The following is a 16752-nucleotide window of genomic DNA, read 5'->3' as shown; positions in this document are numbered from 1 at the left end:
ATAATTTGGTAGTGAAATACCACTTCCATGTGACACATACAATTATATATATAACAGATATAAAAAGGCAGGCCCAGAAGATTTTTCATTTGGCTGTTTTGAAAAAATTTGCTCCCTTACTTTAGATCCTTAATAAGCATTACAGGAGCCAACAAAAGGTGAAGGAGAGAATTACAATCTCTGGCCTTTTCAAAAGAGGAACGCACTGAACTTCAGAGATATCAATCTGAAGAATTAGAAAAAGAAACGTTTCTTGAACAAGCAGTCATATTATTTTAGATGAAAAAATCACAATATAAGATTCTTTCTCATATAAAATTAAATTTCTATTATCCTTTTTGTTTACCACAGGTACCTTTCTATATCTATAACTTTCCTTACATTTTTCTTATTTTCTGTTTCCTTTTACTTCATTTTATATACCTCTAAATAATCTTTGAATTAGACGGAAAACATTGACCTTTTAATTAAAAAAACACTTTTTAACATGTTTCTCTGTATTTTTTAAATTGGAAACTACTCAGACATTTAATTAATATCTATTATTTAATATAACCTCAGATTATAAATTATATGACAAGTTTAGTATAGCGGATTGAAGTATCCTGGTAGTGGGTGCATCTCCACAGTGTTTCATCCCTGAGTCATTTCCGCCCTCTTACATGCCTTGGTTTCTCCCTTCAGAGGTCTGGCACCGCCAAAAAGGCTCAAAAGATGGAGTAACCAGCTCCCACATGCACTTACTTAATAACTACTTTTGTTGGGGGTTCCCTATAGGGCTGCTGTACATCGTAGGGGGTCAAGCCCCCAGACATTTTCACCTGGCTTCTGGTCACCCAGAGGCACCATTTGCCTGGGAGAGGCAAAATGTCCTTTCTCTTCAGAGTGAGAAAACTTAGTCTCTCATTTATCTATGGAAACAACAATTCAGTTCTTCACACAAATGTGCAGACGAGCCAATTGTGCTTAATTTGGGGAGAAAAAGCAATGGAGAAGGCCCTTTAGAATATACCTCTCAGAACTAGAAACCAAACAGGTTGCCCAAAAAGGGGTCATTCTCCTTATCTTTAGAAAAAGGCAATGGAAAAGATCAGTTTTAATGCACCTCTTGAATAGAATTAGAATCCTAAACAACTTCCTAGGAGGAAAAAAAAAAAAAAAAGGCAGCTCAGAATAAATCAAGAACCCGCAACCAAAGGGATGTTCAGGGCTCAGGAGGACTTGCCAGTTTCACTAGAGGAGAAGCTCAAAGTCAGGGAGGCTTTCCATGGGCCCCTACTTGTACCCTAGCTCTAAGTTTGGGAAGCTCATTCGGGGTCCTGACTCTTCTCTGAGGCCCCACATGTTCAGGCAACAAATTATTGTTCACAAAAAGAATCAAACTCTGTAAAATATTTGAAGAGATTTATTCTGAGTCAAAAGTGAGTGACCAATGGCCTTTGGCACAGACCATAGGAGATCCTGAGAACATGTCCCCAAAATGTCTAGGGTACAGCTTAGTTTTATACCTTTTAGGGAGACATGAGGCATCAATCAAATACATGTAAGATATATTATACATTGGATTTGTACAGACAGGTGGACACTTCTATTTGTCCACTAAGTTCTAAGGGATGTTTCAAAAAACAACCTACATATGAGATCAGATCAGAATTTATAATATTGTTTTTGTATAAAAGGATAGAAGTGAGAAAACTCTTATATTCAATCTTTAATTATAAAATTAAGATACTCACTATTCTCTCGTTTTTCATTTTTCCAAGAGAGCTGATGTATCTGAAGAAATAGGTCACCTTCATTCACAGGAAAACTTAATAATCAAACACGTATTGAATTCTTAATCTTGTCTTTATTTTCACAGAAATATCATGGGTGTAAAAGAAAATGCCTTTCAAGGAGTCTCTTGATAATGTTGTTCAGCACAAACAAGTGTTCTTTTCTGATTATTTAATCTCCTGGTATAATCTGTGATAATTTTTGAAATATATGTATATCATGAACAGCTAAAGTGTATACTAATTTCACTTATTCTTGATACACTGGCAAAAATCCCAAATGTCTTAGAGAATTTAGGTGGAAATGCATAATGCCAATTTAAAGAAGTCAATTATTCTCTGAGAACTAAAATAAACTTGGTAAATAATTATGTTGACATAAATAATAGTTAAAAGCCAGTTCTACCAATTATAATATATGCTTATACTGCCATATTACATGTGCTGGCAATCACACAGGTAATATGGGAAGTTCCCATCTTTTGATTTGTTGATGGTGATAAAGTCTTTCAATTAAACTGGCTATTCTAAATAAAACAGAATATAGTATTTCTTTAATATATTTCTTAATGTGTATCTTTGATATGTCATTATTGTTTGATCTCTCATCTTAAAGTAATGGAGTTTAAAAAATTATTCTTAGTAATATAATAAATACATTGATAAAATGGCACCAAATAAAAACATAAACATCAGGGGAGGATAGTTATTTGGGTTAAGAGAAGGCAGAGTTAAAGAGTGTAGTAGTAACATGGAAAAACTCCACTTAAGTTGGAAGTATTAAATTTTTCTTCCCCGTAATACTCAACGATGGGCAAAGTAGTAGCTTAAAGGTAGTGTTAAAAAAAAAAAAAAAAAAGGTTCAATCCTGATTTGGAGTGGTTGCCTATAATCAGTGTTCACATGTGTACTACAAAACAAAAACTGTCAATAAAGAGTAAAAAGGTAAATGCTTTATGATTTTTACCTATTTTTACATATATTTTTTATAAAAATGGTAAATCTAACTAGTAGTTTAAAAATGATATTGCAGTTGATATACGAGTTGCAGTTGATATAACAAACTACACTTTTAAACACATTATTGTGAAACTCTTGCACTGTCACTGTCCCAATGGTCCACAGCTTTCTCTAGTTCTTTTGTCTGTATGCAGGAAAGGTCTAACCAATATCAACCATATCCAGACTATTGGCCATATCCAACATATCCACCGTATTACCTATATCCCTATCCATAGCCTTACAGTGTTCCTCAGTAACCACAGGACGTAAGTATAAAAGTAGACTAGGTCTAGTGATGTTTTTTACTTTCCAAAAATATCCATGCTCGTAGTTAAAAGAGGAAATCAAACACAAGATATCAAACAAACAATAGGCCCAGGAAGAGATGTGGGATGGTTTAGCTTCTTGAAATGTATTTATTTATACAAACACCTCTGAGAGAAAGTTTCTGTCCTGTTGTGGTTAAGAGGCTGGACTCTGGAGGGGAGGAAACCTGAGTTTGTATCATGTTCCTGACAATTACTAGTTTCTTTACTATATTAGTCTGTTCTCATGCTGCTGATAAGACATACCCGAAACTGGGTAATTTGTAAAGGAAAGAGGTTAATGGACTCACAGTTTCACATGGCTGGGGAGGCCTCGCAATCATGACAGGAGATGAAGGAAGGGCAGAGGAACTTCTTACATGGCTGCGGACTAAAGGGCATGTGCAGGAGAACTCCCATTTATAGAACCATCAGATCTCCTGAGACTTACTACCACAAGAAGAGTATGGAGGAAAATGCTCCCACCATTCAATTATCTCCGCCTGGCCCGCCTTTGACACATGGGGTTTGTTACAATTCAAGGTGAGATTCCAGTGGGGACACACACAGCCAAATCATATCAACCTTGAAACTAGTAGTTTCTTAATCTTCTCTAAACATCAGTTTTCTTATCAACAAAATAAGTATTATAATAATACTTAACCTCATTTTAGAATTGGGAAAACTATTAACAAATATTTTACGTAAAATCCCTTGATTAGAAAGGTGCACAGTTATGACTGCAGATTTCCCTGCCACTAACTCTGTTTCAGAATGTTGTTCAAAACTACACCTCCTAAAATATAATCTTTGGAGAAGATGTACAAGCCTATCGAATGCCTAGAGGATCAAGTTCAGGCTGTTTCCCATATCATTAATGTCAACAGGATATTCAATTAGAATAAAATCTCACAATGCCCTGAGAAATATTTAAAATTCCATGAAATATTTCAACTTTGATGAATGTAGAAGTTATCTTTAATCTCCCAAAATTTGCTTTATTTTGTAGATAAATATTTAATATTACACAGATTTCAGAACATTTAATGTTGTGTATAGTTACATAAAACTGATATTCTAAAAAAGAAATTGATGACATTTTTATATCTCCTTGTTGGTAGTATACTAGTGATTCTTTCAGTAATTGCTCTTGGATTTACTTAGGCCATAGAATGTAAATTTCTCACAATTTCCCAGATCGATCATTGATTATCAGGTTTTTCAAAAATATTTTCTTACCATTATCTGTTTTACATTTCCTCTCTATTCTTAAAGAATTTTTAAAATTAATATATTCTTTCCAATGAAGGTTTCTATGGTTAGAAGTATAATGATATAACCTAATGTTTGCATTTGGGGCATTTTTATTTACAATGTATTTTTATATATTCTCATTTAGTTAAATTTTAACTCTTATTATAATACCTTAAATATAAGAAAAATTTAGTTAGAGAGATTAAGCAATTGCCAAGTTCAGAGCAACATTTGTTTATGGAAATGAATATTTCCTTCATAATGTTTCAACTTCTTGGCTTCTGCACTATACAAACTGCTTAGAAATACGTCTCTTCTCTGTCTTTTCTATCATGAATATTTTCATGAGCTTTCTATTTTCTTCCACGTGTTACATCAGTGCTAACCAGGATATCTCTCTTCAGCCTATTTTCTTCTGATTCTATGCGCCCTTTCTGTATAATCTCTTCTAATTTCACAGTCTTGATTACAATCAATAGGCTTCTAAGTCCCCGGTCTGCAGCTCCAGTGTGACTTTCTCTTCATCTCCCACTTTTAGTCTCATATAATTAGTTCTCTCTTGAATTTCTCTGAGTCTTTATTCTTGTCTGACTCTCAAATTACATGAAAAACTCCTTAAGAATAGGAGAAAAGCTAGTCACATGGTATCTCCAGAATAAAGGAGATTCTGTCTTATTTACTAGACAATCACATGTTGTTCCATATAGGTCAACAGCAGTATTTTTCATTTTAGTAATTCAAACAGGAATACAACATAAGTGTTTTTTGTTGCTGTTGTTAAATAAGCACCATAGATTTGGGTAGCAAACTGTTCCATATTTTCATCACAGGAGATTTGGAGAATAAGGAAGAGGAGGAGGAGGAGGAGAAGCAGAAAATGGAGGAAGAGGAGAACAGAGAAGAAGAAGAGAAAGAGGAGGAGGAGGAGAAGCAGAAGAAGGTGTAGAAGGAGGATAAAAACCCAGCATAAATATCACTGTAAATACCCATTCATGGGTTGCATCCATAAGCAATAAGTGTATTGACACAACTGTGACAAGTCAGTAGCTTGTTGTTGATACTTCACTTGTAATTGAAAGGCATGGCCTTTTCAAAGAACATGGTGTTTGCTTATAGAAGACAAGATATCTGTTTTACTTAATTATAAAATATGAAGCCATGTTCTGGTCCATCAGTCTTCTAAAATGGCCTACTGTTCCTGGAGGATGAGACCATAACTAGCATGAGAAGGTCATTACTGTATTTGTAGTCTACCATGCTTGTTTCACCTGTCATACATAATCCCCACACTTCCTAACTTGGAGAAGCAGAAAATCGTGGGTGAAATAATGCCTGCATTTTGGTGTTCCAACATAAAATGCATATGCCTTAGGTTTAATTGTAGTTTTTAAATGAGCATACTGACATCTGCCATTATATCTGACCTGTTAGTTTGCTGTTTGGTAGTGCTTTTGGACTATTAGTTTGCTTTTTGTGCACAAGAACATGAATATCTTAGATCCACTGGAACTGTACCTAACATTGTTAGAAAAACAAACTAGGGAAGAAAACCACAGGGAAGAAATGAGAGGAGGCAGAAGAGAAAAGAAGAAAGGAGGAAATCACTTGACAATTTGCAATTAATTAAACCAGGGTATGTGTTTTAAATCAGACATAGTTCAGTAGTTACTGAACCATGAGATGGTGCAGTGGCTCATGCCTGTAATCCCAGCACTCTGGAAGGCCTAGGCATTAGGATCACTTGAGATGAAAAGTTCAAGAAGTGTGTTGACAAAATTGTGAAACCCCATCTCTATAAAAACTAAAAGTAAAAAATTAGGCAGGTGCATTCATGCATACCTGTATCTCTAGCTACTTAGGAGTATGAGGGGAGGTTTGCTTGAGCCTTGTAGTTCCAGACCGCAGTTACTATGATTGCACCACTGCACTCCAGCCTGGGTGATGAATGCAGCCCACGAACCTATTAAAAAAAAAATACTCACTGAATCCTATGTAACTCTTTTTCATTGAGAATGTACAGAGAATGGATTTGTTTTGTGCCTAGAAGAGACCTTGTATCTATGATGCTTAGAAATTCCATGCCAAAAGAACAATAATAATTTAAATCTAATTTACTTGAATTACATATTTGCCTAAATAAATAATTTACATTTTTGTATATTGCCTATCAAACACCATAATTTCCAATAGGACTGTTCAAATTAGCATAGATTTATCTAATAAATATTTCCTTTCAAAACTCACACATAAATTCATTTTATTTTATTTTATTTTATTATTTTACTTTAAGTTCTGGGATACACATGCAGAACACGCAGATTTGTTGCATTGGTAAACATGTGCCATGGTGGTTTGCTGCACCTATTAACCCATCATCTAGGTTTTAAGCCCCACATGTATTAGCTATTTGCCCTGATGCTGTCCCTCCCTCCCCCACCACCAGGACCTGGTGGGTGTTGTTTCCTTCTCTGAATCAGACACAAATTAAAAATATAATTTCTATTAGTGGGATCAAGCTAAAGACAATGTATTTATAAATCTGTTATGTAGCTTTTCTCTCTTTAAAGTACACAATGATGGTCACATGTGGCACCCGCTGAGGAACAATGGACTGGGCTGTATAACTTAACTGAACATTAGAAATAAGTTTTTAATACTCAGTTCTTAACATATCAAATTATCCAACCAGTAGCGAGTAGGTGGATGTTTGTATATGTTTGCCTATTAATTAAATTAAAATTCTGTTTTTCTCTTTCTATCTAATGTAGTTATTTCAACAAATGGCCTCTATAAAGACATATGAACTCCTGAAAACTCCAGGAAAGTACATTCAAATTTCTAAACATAAGAAATCAGTTTTATGTGAGAGATATATGACCAAGCACCTAGAATCTATCGACATTAAATATGAGAATCTTTTTATCATATGGTATCCAAAAGATGATTGAATTTTGGCAAATGTTTACAGTCACTTTATTACTTAAAATATTCAAAGTCAATATAAAGGTAGAAATACAAGATAAATAATGATTAGTAGAAAAACTTCTGAAGTATAGAATGACTCCAATTTTATTATGCTAATTATCACTATTTACTAGATAATGTGTAAAATTTTGATAACATGGTAAGTATTATTTTTGACATAGCGTTGTTCCATCTTGGACATATATTTGTTGAAAAGTAGTAGATGGCATTCTACAGAAGCATCTTTATCACTGCAATCATTTCCATGCCTGGATTCCTCAGCATGCTTTTCCATTGTCTGACTCACTCAGGGCTAGACTAACACTGGGATTAGCATGTGATGGGTCCATTTGCTTTCTGGTTGCTTTGTCTTCACAATGGTCTATTGTAAAAATCCCCTGGTTAAGTTTATTTTTAGAATTTGTAGAGACAGATTTTGGGCATTACTTTCCATCTCGATCATATGATCTCATAATTCATGTTATTTAGAAAAACAAAAGGGAAATTTCAACGTGTTTAAATACATCAGCCATCTAGGAAAGGACATCTATTGAGGCTTCACTGACTTCTTGTCTCTCCTCTTGAGTAAAAGGTAATATGTTCAAGTACAATCCAATAGAATGTCTTAGCATAAGCTTTTGTTTGCTAAAATCAATTGTAACTCACTTATGAAAAATGTATATTATCTATTGATAACTTATTATAAAGAAATAATGACAATTTATTGGGATCTGAAGATGACTTCCAGGTCTCAATTCCTATGAATTAATACCAGCAATCATCATGCAAAATAACTAATATGGAATATGGCAATGTATGACATCCTCTCTGATGGTGGGACCTCAATGGACTCTTTTTATTTCCTTGCCTAGATACCTGGTATCTACTTTCTTAATTATTAATTCTACATTTAACTTAAAGTAGAATTTCAAATTTTACAAGAAGATACTGATAAATTCTCTCTTGGCAAATGTATTATCATAAAAATTTATTTTTAAAAATTTACTTTCTTCTTAATAGGAAACTATGTTATTACTTTTTTATTGACCTTTCCATCATTTCAAACAGTTCTGTTATAATGCAAAGCATATACTGTGTAAGAGTTAGTCATCTCAATCTTACTAATTTATTTAACTCATTTTCATTCATTTGTGTTATGGCAGAAAAGAAAGAGTTTACCGTTTCAGATTTTTATTATTGTATTGTTGTGTTACTTGGGAAATATATTTTTCAAAACCATTAATTATATATTGATTATCTATGTTCATTCATCTATTAATTTATGTGTTAGTAAAAGAAGACCAATTTCTTAGAACTTTTCTTTTTATTTTGTACTTGCAACAGAATTGACAATCATAACAATAGTAAAATTCTCATGCCTTTTGTTTCATAAAAAGAGTTGTAGTAGGATTTATATATTAGGTAATAGAAAAACTTCAAGAAATACATAATTTTTATAGTTAGTCCTATAGCAGAAGTTTCCATTTAAATGAGTGAAGCAAAATTAATGAATAAATAATATGGTAAATGCCATAAATCATGGGTTCTGCTTTCCATAATAGAGATGTAGGGCTCTTTAAGAGTAGGACATTTTATTATAGTTAGATGAAAAATGTTACTGTAATGTTCTATCGTGAGTGACAGGTAAGAGAGATTAGAAAAAAATATTTAAATTACCTATTAATGAATTACTTTACAGCTGCAATTAACAGGTAAAAATGCCATGTAATTCTAAGTCTTGTGGTAATTGTATTTTCCAATGGAAATGCTTTTGTTTACCTATTTATAATTTAGAAATAAGTAATCTGCTATACTTTTTTACATCTGCAAAGTAACTAGATTCACTTCCATATACATAATTATAAAATTACGTATATGGAAAGAATATCAGAGTCCCAGATGAGGCTAACTTTGTTGAATAATATTATTTGAAATGTTAAATAATCTTCACCAGTTCAACTTCTCAAAGTTGCTACAAACATATTCCCTGTCAATTCTCTTCATTTCATTTTTCTCTAATCAATATCATTAATGTTCTAATTTCAGGGTTATACCATCTGTGCTATTCTCTAATAGAAATCTGGCTCATATTCACTGACTTTATTATAAAGCAAGTCCCCGCTGCTTGTCATTCTACTTTCCAAATATCTCTTTACACTGTACCTTAATTACCATTCTTAATGTCATTATATAAGTCCCCTGTAATGACACAAGAACCTAAGTGATCATCTTTCCTCCAGTTTTGTCCTCCCTACATGCTGAACTGTTTTCTTTTTTTAACATGCTTTCCTCTCCATTTTACTTCTTTATGGGCTCCCAACACCTCCCTTTAGTCATTCCATATTATCCAACTAAAGTTTGCCTTTCTTCGTTACCTTCTTACTCCCATCCTCTTGGTTTGTTTAAGATGTTCATTTGTGTGATTCATTAGCATATTAATATTTCCAAATCAGAGCACTCACATTTACTTATCAATTCAGGAGACCATGCCTGGGGCTCACACCTGTAATCCAAGCATTTTGAAAGGACAAGGCAGGAAGATTCCTAGAGCCCAGGAGTTTCAGAACAGCCTGGGCAATATAGTGAGACTAAAAACATTCTCTACCTAAAAAAGAAAAAATTCACTGGGCATGTTGGCACACATTTTTAGTTCCAGCTACAAGTGGAACTAGGGAGGCTAAGATGGGAGGATGGTTTGAGCCCAGGTTGTCCAGGCTTCAGTGATCTGTGTTCCTGCCCCTGCACTTCAGCCTGGAAAACAGAGCATGTCTCCCAGTGCTTTGAAGCATAGTGTCATCAATAGAAGTTTGATGAATGAATGCAAGAAAGAATATGATTACTGATTTTTCATGTATGATTTTATAGGACTCAGCCAACTATGAAGTTTCTTGTCTTTGCTTTAATCTTGGCTCTCATGGTTTCCATGACTGTAAGTATATCTGGAAATTTTAAAGAATACATTCATTCTCAGTACTAATCCCAAGTGTCTCTTATTCCTTGTGTTGTGCATATACTCATGTTGACCTCAAAACAGCTCTATAGGCCGGGCACGGTGGCTCAAGCCTGTAATCCCAGCACTCTAGGAGGCCGAGACAGGCGGATCACGAGGTCAGGAGATCGAGACCATTCTGGCCTACACAGTGAAACCCCGTCTCTACTAAAAAATACAAAAAACTAACCGGGTGAGGTGGCGGGTGCCTGTAGTCCCAGCTCCTCGGGAGGCTGAGGCAGGAGAATGGTGTAAACCCGGGAGGCGGAGCTTGCAGTGAGCTGAGATCGGGTCACTGCACTCCAACCTGGGCGACAGAGCGAGACTCTGTCTCAAAAAACAAACAAACAAACAAACAAAACAACAACAACAACAACAACAACAAAAAACAGCTCTATAAGCTTTAATATCTCCATATAAAGAGTTTCTTTGAATTAACTTATATAAGTTCTTTAAGGACTTGGAATAGATATTCATTACATACCTGCAAACACTCAAGCACAATTACTTTAATGTAAAAGTAAAAGAAAATTTAGCAAGCTTTTTAAATATGTGGGATTGAGAACTGTGAAAGTATCTTTAAATATGAAAAGCTCTAGGCCATCTGAAGTTAGAGATCTGAGGAAAGAACAAGGTGCACTTAAATGGAACCCAAGTATTACAGGGTGTCAAAATATGAATTTTCAAGTCATTTTTTGCACAACCTAATTGTTAAAGTTAGCATAGAATTGTTTAATTCTTCTTAAAATAAAGCTGCTATTTTCAACCATAAAACAAATCTCTGTTATTTATTAAGTGTCATGGGTTCCCAGATCGTACTGCCATTTACTACTGTGTATTAGTAGGAAAAGCACTTGACCTCTCTGGAACTCTTTCTGCTTCTCTACTTCCACGTTCTCTTCCTCCTCCTCCTCCTCCTCTTTCTATGAAGTTAATAGAAAATTGGTCGCAAAAGAATAATAATACTCCAAACTATCCACTAAATTCTAATGAATATTTTGAAAACTGAATTGGTTATGATATCACAGTATATCACATTATTTTATTATAAAAGGATAGAAGTGGAAAAATAAACATATAAGAAGAACAGAGAAAAGTATAATGCTTATCTCTATTAGCAAATAAAATATTCGTATGTTGGTAGCTTTTGAGCTACATAGAACATATTCATATAAAAAACAATCCAGTGTTTCATTTGTCAGTTTCCACTCTCTTATTCATCAGTGATAGACTTTTCCTGCCTTACATAAAAAAGACATATCAACCAAAATGAGTTAATATTTGAATATAGCACAATAATTATAGAGTTTACCCTTCACTCATTTTAAAGATGTCATAAAGCTAAAATAACTAATTTAGTGTGTCATCAACCAAAGAATGCCTCCATTCTATTTAATCATAATTGTGGCTAAGTCAATATTTATACTTACTCTTGAATTATAAAATTAAAATATTAATTATTTTCTCGTTTTCTTTTTTTTCCAAGAGAGCTGATTCACATAAAGGGGTAAGACTTTTCATTTACTGGAAAACTTGATAACTGATCCTATATTCAATTTTTAATCTTTTCTTTTCATTTCACAGAAACATCATGGGCACAGAAGAAAATTCCATGTAAGTGTTCTTCCGATAATGTGCACTCTGAATAAGTTTTCTTCTCTATATATTCTTCTAGAAGAATCAATAGTTGTCTCTCAAATATATGTAAATCATTAATTGCTAAAGTGCACATTGATTTCATTTATTTATGATGCAAAGGCAAAAAGTCACAAATATCTTGTGTCCTAACAGTATTTCAATGGAAACTCAGTTCCACCTGAAATAAGTCAATTATTCTCTGAGAACTTATCTTTGTCCTGTAAATAATCACACTGACCTAAAGAATAGTTGAAATCCTAATTCTATTAAGTATAATATATGCTTAATGAAGCATAGAGGCTACTCATGTAATATGGTAAGTTTCTACCTTCTTAATTTTTGAGGATGATACAGTCTTTAAATTAAACCATGCTAAATTAGACAGAAAGTTGTATTTCTCTAACATTTTTCTCACTGTATGTATATAAAGTCTCATATTATTTTGACCTATAATATCAATATGAATCTGGGTTCAAAAGTTCTCCTTACTGACATAGCAAGTATGCACGTTAAAAATGCACCAAGTAAAAAGATGCATAAAAAGGGATGAAGACTGTTTATGTTAACAGCACTGGGTATGAAAGAATGTAGGCATTGTAAAACAAAGTAAGATCACTAAAAGAATGAGATTAAGAAGCACCACTTAAGTTGGAAACAGTAACTTAATCCTTTCCATAATACTCAATAGTTAGCAAAATAGTAGCTCGGAGGTGATATTTTAAAGAAGATTTAAACCCTGGTTAGAGAGGTTACCTATAATCAGGGTTTCCACCTGTACTACTGTCACAAAAATATCAACAAACAGTAAATACTTCATCATTTTTACCTACTTTTAAACATTTTTCTGACAAAAAAGAAAAATGTAAAAGTTTGAAAATATTTATGTAGATAAAATAAAAGGTCTTAACAACTTTAACAATCTAAGCTTTTAATGACAGTTTTTGAGAAACACTTGTACTGTCATTGTCTCTATCTCCTTTTGTGTGTATACAGGAAAAGCATCATTCACATTGAGAATTTCCATCATATGGAGTCTACAGATCAAATTATCTGTATTACAATTGATATCCTCAGTAATCTTGGGGCATGATTATAAAGGTAAGCTGACTCTAGTTACTTTTCTTTCTAGAAGTATCAACACTGACAGTTAAAACAAGAAAAAAACAAAACAAAAAAAAGCCATTAAGCCAACAACCATTCCAGTTTAAGAAATGTAGCATGGGTTAGCTCCTTCAAGTGTATTGATTGATATAAATGCTTCTGAAGCTGTAGATGTGTGGTGTTATTTCTGAGGTCTCTGTTCTGTTCCATTGGTCTATATGTCTGCTTTGGTACAAGTACCATGCTGTTTTGGTAACTGTAGCCTTGTAGTATAGTTTGAAGTCAGGTAGCGTGATGGCTTGAGCTTTGTTCTTTTGCTTACCATTGTCTTGGGTATATGAGCTCTTCTTTGGATCCATATGAAATTTAAAGTAGTTATTTCAAATTCTGTGAAAAATGTCAATGGTCATTTGATGGGAATAGCATTGAATCTATAAATTACTTTGGTCAGTATGGCTGTTTTCATGATAATGATTCTTCTTATCCATGAGAATGGAATGTTTTTCCATTTGTTTGTGTTCTTTCTTATTTCCTTGAGCAGCGGTTTGTAGCTCTCCTTGAAGAGGTCCTTCACATCCTTTATTACCTGTATTTCTAGGTATTTTATTCTCTTGGTAGCAATTGTGAATGGGAGTTCATTCATGATTTGGGTCTCTGCTTGCCATCTGATATTCAACAAACCTGACAAAAACAAGTAATCAGGAAAGGATCTCCTGTTCAATAAGTGATGCTGAGAAAACTGGGTAGATATATGCAGAAAACCGAAACTGGACCCCTTTCTTACACCTTATACAAAAATTAACTCAAGATGGATTAAAGACTTAAATGTAATACTCCAAACCATAAAAACCTGAGAAGAAAACTTAGGTGATACCATTCGGGACATAGGCATTGGCAAAGACTTCACGTAAAAAATGCCAAAAGCAATTGCAACAAAAGCCAAAATTGACAAATGGGATCTAATTAAGCTAAGGAGCTTCTGCACAACAAAAGAAACTATTATCAGAGTAAAAAGGCAACCTAGAGAATGGGAGAAAATTTTTGCAATCCACTCATCTGTCAAGCTCTAATATTCAGAATCTACAAGGAACTTAAACAAATTTACAAGACAAAAACAAACAACCCATCTAACAGTGGGCGAAGGACCTGAACAGACAGTTCTCAGAAGAAGACATTCATGTGGTCAACAAACATGAAAAAAAGCTTATCATCACTGATGACTAGAGAAATGCAAATCAAAACCACAATGAGATACCATCTCACACCAGTCAGAATAGTAATTATTAAAAAGTCTCAAGAAGCAATAGATGCAGATGAGGCTGTGGAGAGACAAGAACATTTTTACACTGTGTGTGAGAATGTAAATTAGTTCAACCATTGTGGAAGACAGTACGGTGATTCCTCAAGGATCTAGAACCAGAAATACCATTTGATGTAGCAATCCCATGAGTGAGTATATACCTAAAGGTACATAAATCATTCTACTATAAAGACATATGCCTACATATGTTTATTGCAGCACTATTTACAATAGCAAATACATGGAACCAACCCAAATGACCATTAATGATAGACTGGATAAAGAAAATGTGGTACATATACACCATGGAATACTATGCAGCCATACAAAGGAATGAGATCCTGTCCTTTGCAGGGACATGGATGAAACTGGAAGCCATTATTCTCAGCAAGCTCACACAGGAACAGAAATGAAACGGCACATGGTCTCACTCATAAGTGCGAGCTGAACAGTGAGAACACATGGAGACGGGGAGGGGACAACACAAACCAGGGATGGAGGGTAGTGAGTAAGGGAAGGTAACTTAAAGGACTAATCAATAGGTGCAGCAAACCACCATGGAACACATATACGTATGTAACAAACCTGCATGTTCTGCACATGTATTCTAGAACTTAAAGTAAAATAAAAAATAAAATGAGATAAAATAAAAATGCCTCTGAGGGAAAGCTTCTGTTTACTAGTGTTAACACGCTGAGTTCTGGGTAGGGGAACCTCTAACATTTGTATCCTGACCCTGACAACTAGTTTCATGACCTTGAGATATTCCTAGTCTTCTCCAAACCTCAGTTTTCTAACCGACAAATACATATTATAATAATACTTAAGTTTTTATAGAATTGGAAAGACTACTGAGAGATATTACATAGAAACCCTTGATCTGGAAGGTGTATGGTTGCGACCATGGGCTTCTCTGCCACTAACTCTGTATGTGGATGTTATTTGAAGTTTTCTGTCCTAAACTGTAATCTTTGGAGAAGCTGGACAACCACCATCTGGGAACTCATTAAAAAATTGCATTGTATGCCTAAGTAACTCTGATGAGCAATTGCTATAGGAATTACTAATCTAACATCAACAAGGAGATGGGAATTTTCAAGGAAATAGGAAATGGTAATGATTTCCTTTTTATAAAGTTAGTTTTCTTTATCTATATTCACAGCATAAAATGTTCCAAAATCTATAAGATACTAAAGATTACACTTCAAAATAAAGCAATATTTTGGGGATAAAAGAATACTATTATACAATTCAAAGTTGAAATAGTTCAAAAGATTTCAAATATTGTTCAATGTATTGGGACATTTTATTCTTATTTAATTCCTGCTCTGTGTGATATTAGAAAAAGCCTGATCTTGATCCTCCAGACGTTAGATAATTGCTGATGACATTTAATCAGGGGAGGATATAGTTAAACTATCATTTGGGGGAGATAGATGAAATGTGTAGGCTATATTTAAGCAGGAGAATAAAATAAGATGATTATGGAAAACCTTAAGAAAAATTTAAATTTAAGTTGCAGATGCTCAATGATAATTTTTACTTATTCCAATACCCACTTTATGAGCATTTAATTGTCTACTCTATCTCAAATATTATTTTGGTCCCTGCATTATAGTAAATAAAACTGTCTATAAATACATACTTTCTGCCAGGAAGAGTATAAATGTATTTACAGGAGTATCGGTTTGGAAGATAAAGTGTTATTTTCTTTTTCTTCACAGGTTTGACTGGCAAATTCGCTTTTTACTGGTTTATTCTCATTCCTCATACTGCATCACACTACTGTTGCTTTTTGAAGAATTATCATAAGGCAACGCAGAATAAAAGAAAGATCATGATTTACTGAATTCTGTGTTTCATGATACTTACCTTCCTAATTATCATTTGATTAGATACTTGCAATTTAAACTGTTAAGCCACTTTCACTGCTGTTTCTGAGTAATAGAAATTCATTCCTCTCCAAAAGCAACAAATTTCAAGCACGTTATTAGGTGTATGCTCTTTATTTCTCTTGTTTATATTTATATATATAAAGATTTATTTCTTCACTTCATTTTCCCAGTTTGAGTAGCACTGACTGTGGTACTTTATACCATAGCTCCTTTGAAATGATTATTTTTAATTTAGCATGTTATATTCATTTTATCTTACAACCATATGGTCCTCAATCACATCCAGATTACTAGACCTACTGATGCGAACATTTGATTTGTCTCTGGTGTCCTTTGTCACAGCACATTTCTTAGCCTTGCACATTCCCACATTTCTTATCTCAGGCCCTACAGTCCAGAAGATAACCCCTATGTGACTCCACAGCAGTAGGCAGGCACTCAGAACACAAACCATCTCTATCAGTTTGTCAGTATAGCCATTGAACAAACATTTATTGAATGATACCAGCTGTCAGATACTGTTCTAGAT

The 16752-nt window shown here is 33.9% G+C and overlaps 1 pseudogene across 1 annotated transcript; it reads left to right on the top strand.

Moving 5' to 3' along the window:
* Positions 1-9661: 9661 nt before the first annotated feature.
* LOC112624657 lies at positions 9662-16322 on the top strand (annotated as a pseudogene). Its single transcript, XR_003119453.1, has 5 exons — positions 9662-10229; positions 11776-11796; positions 11874-11903; positions 12921-13025; positions 16053-16322. The product of XR_003119453.1 is annotated as a histatin-1-like (transcript).
* The last annotated feature ends 430 nt before the right edge of the window (positions 16323-16752 follow it).

The sequence above is a fragment of the Theropithecus gelada genome, chromosome 5, assembly GCF_003255815.1.
Source record: "Theropithecus gelada isolate Dixy chromosome 5, Tgel_1.0, whole genome shotgun sequence".
NCBI lineage: Eukaryota > Metazoa > Chordata > Mammalia > Primates > Cercopithecidae > Theropithecus > Theropithecus gelada.
Note: the sequence above shows the minus strand (reverse complement) of the source record. Positions and strands in the feature narration are given on the sequence as shown.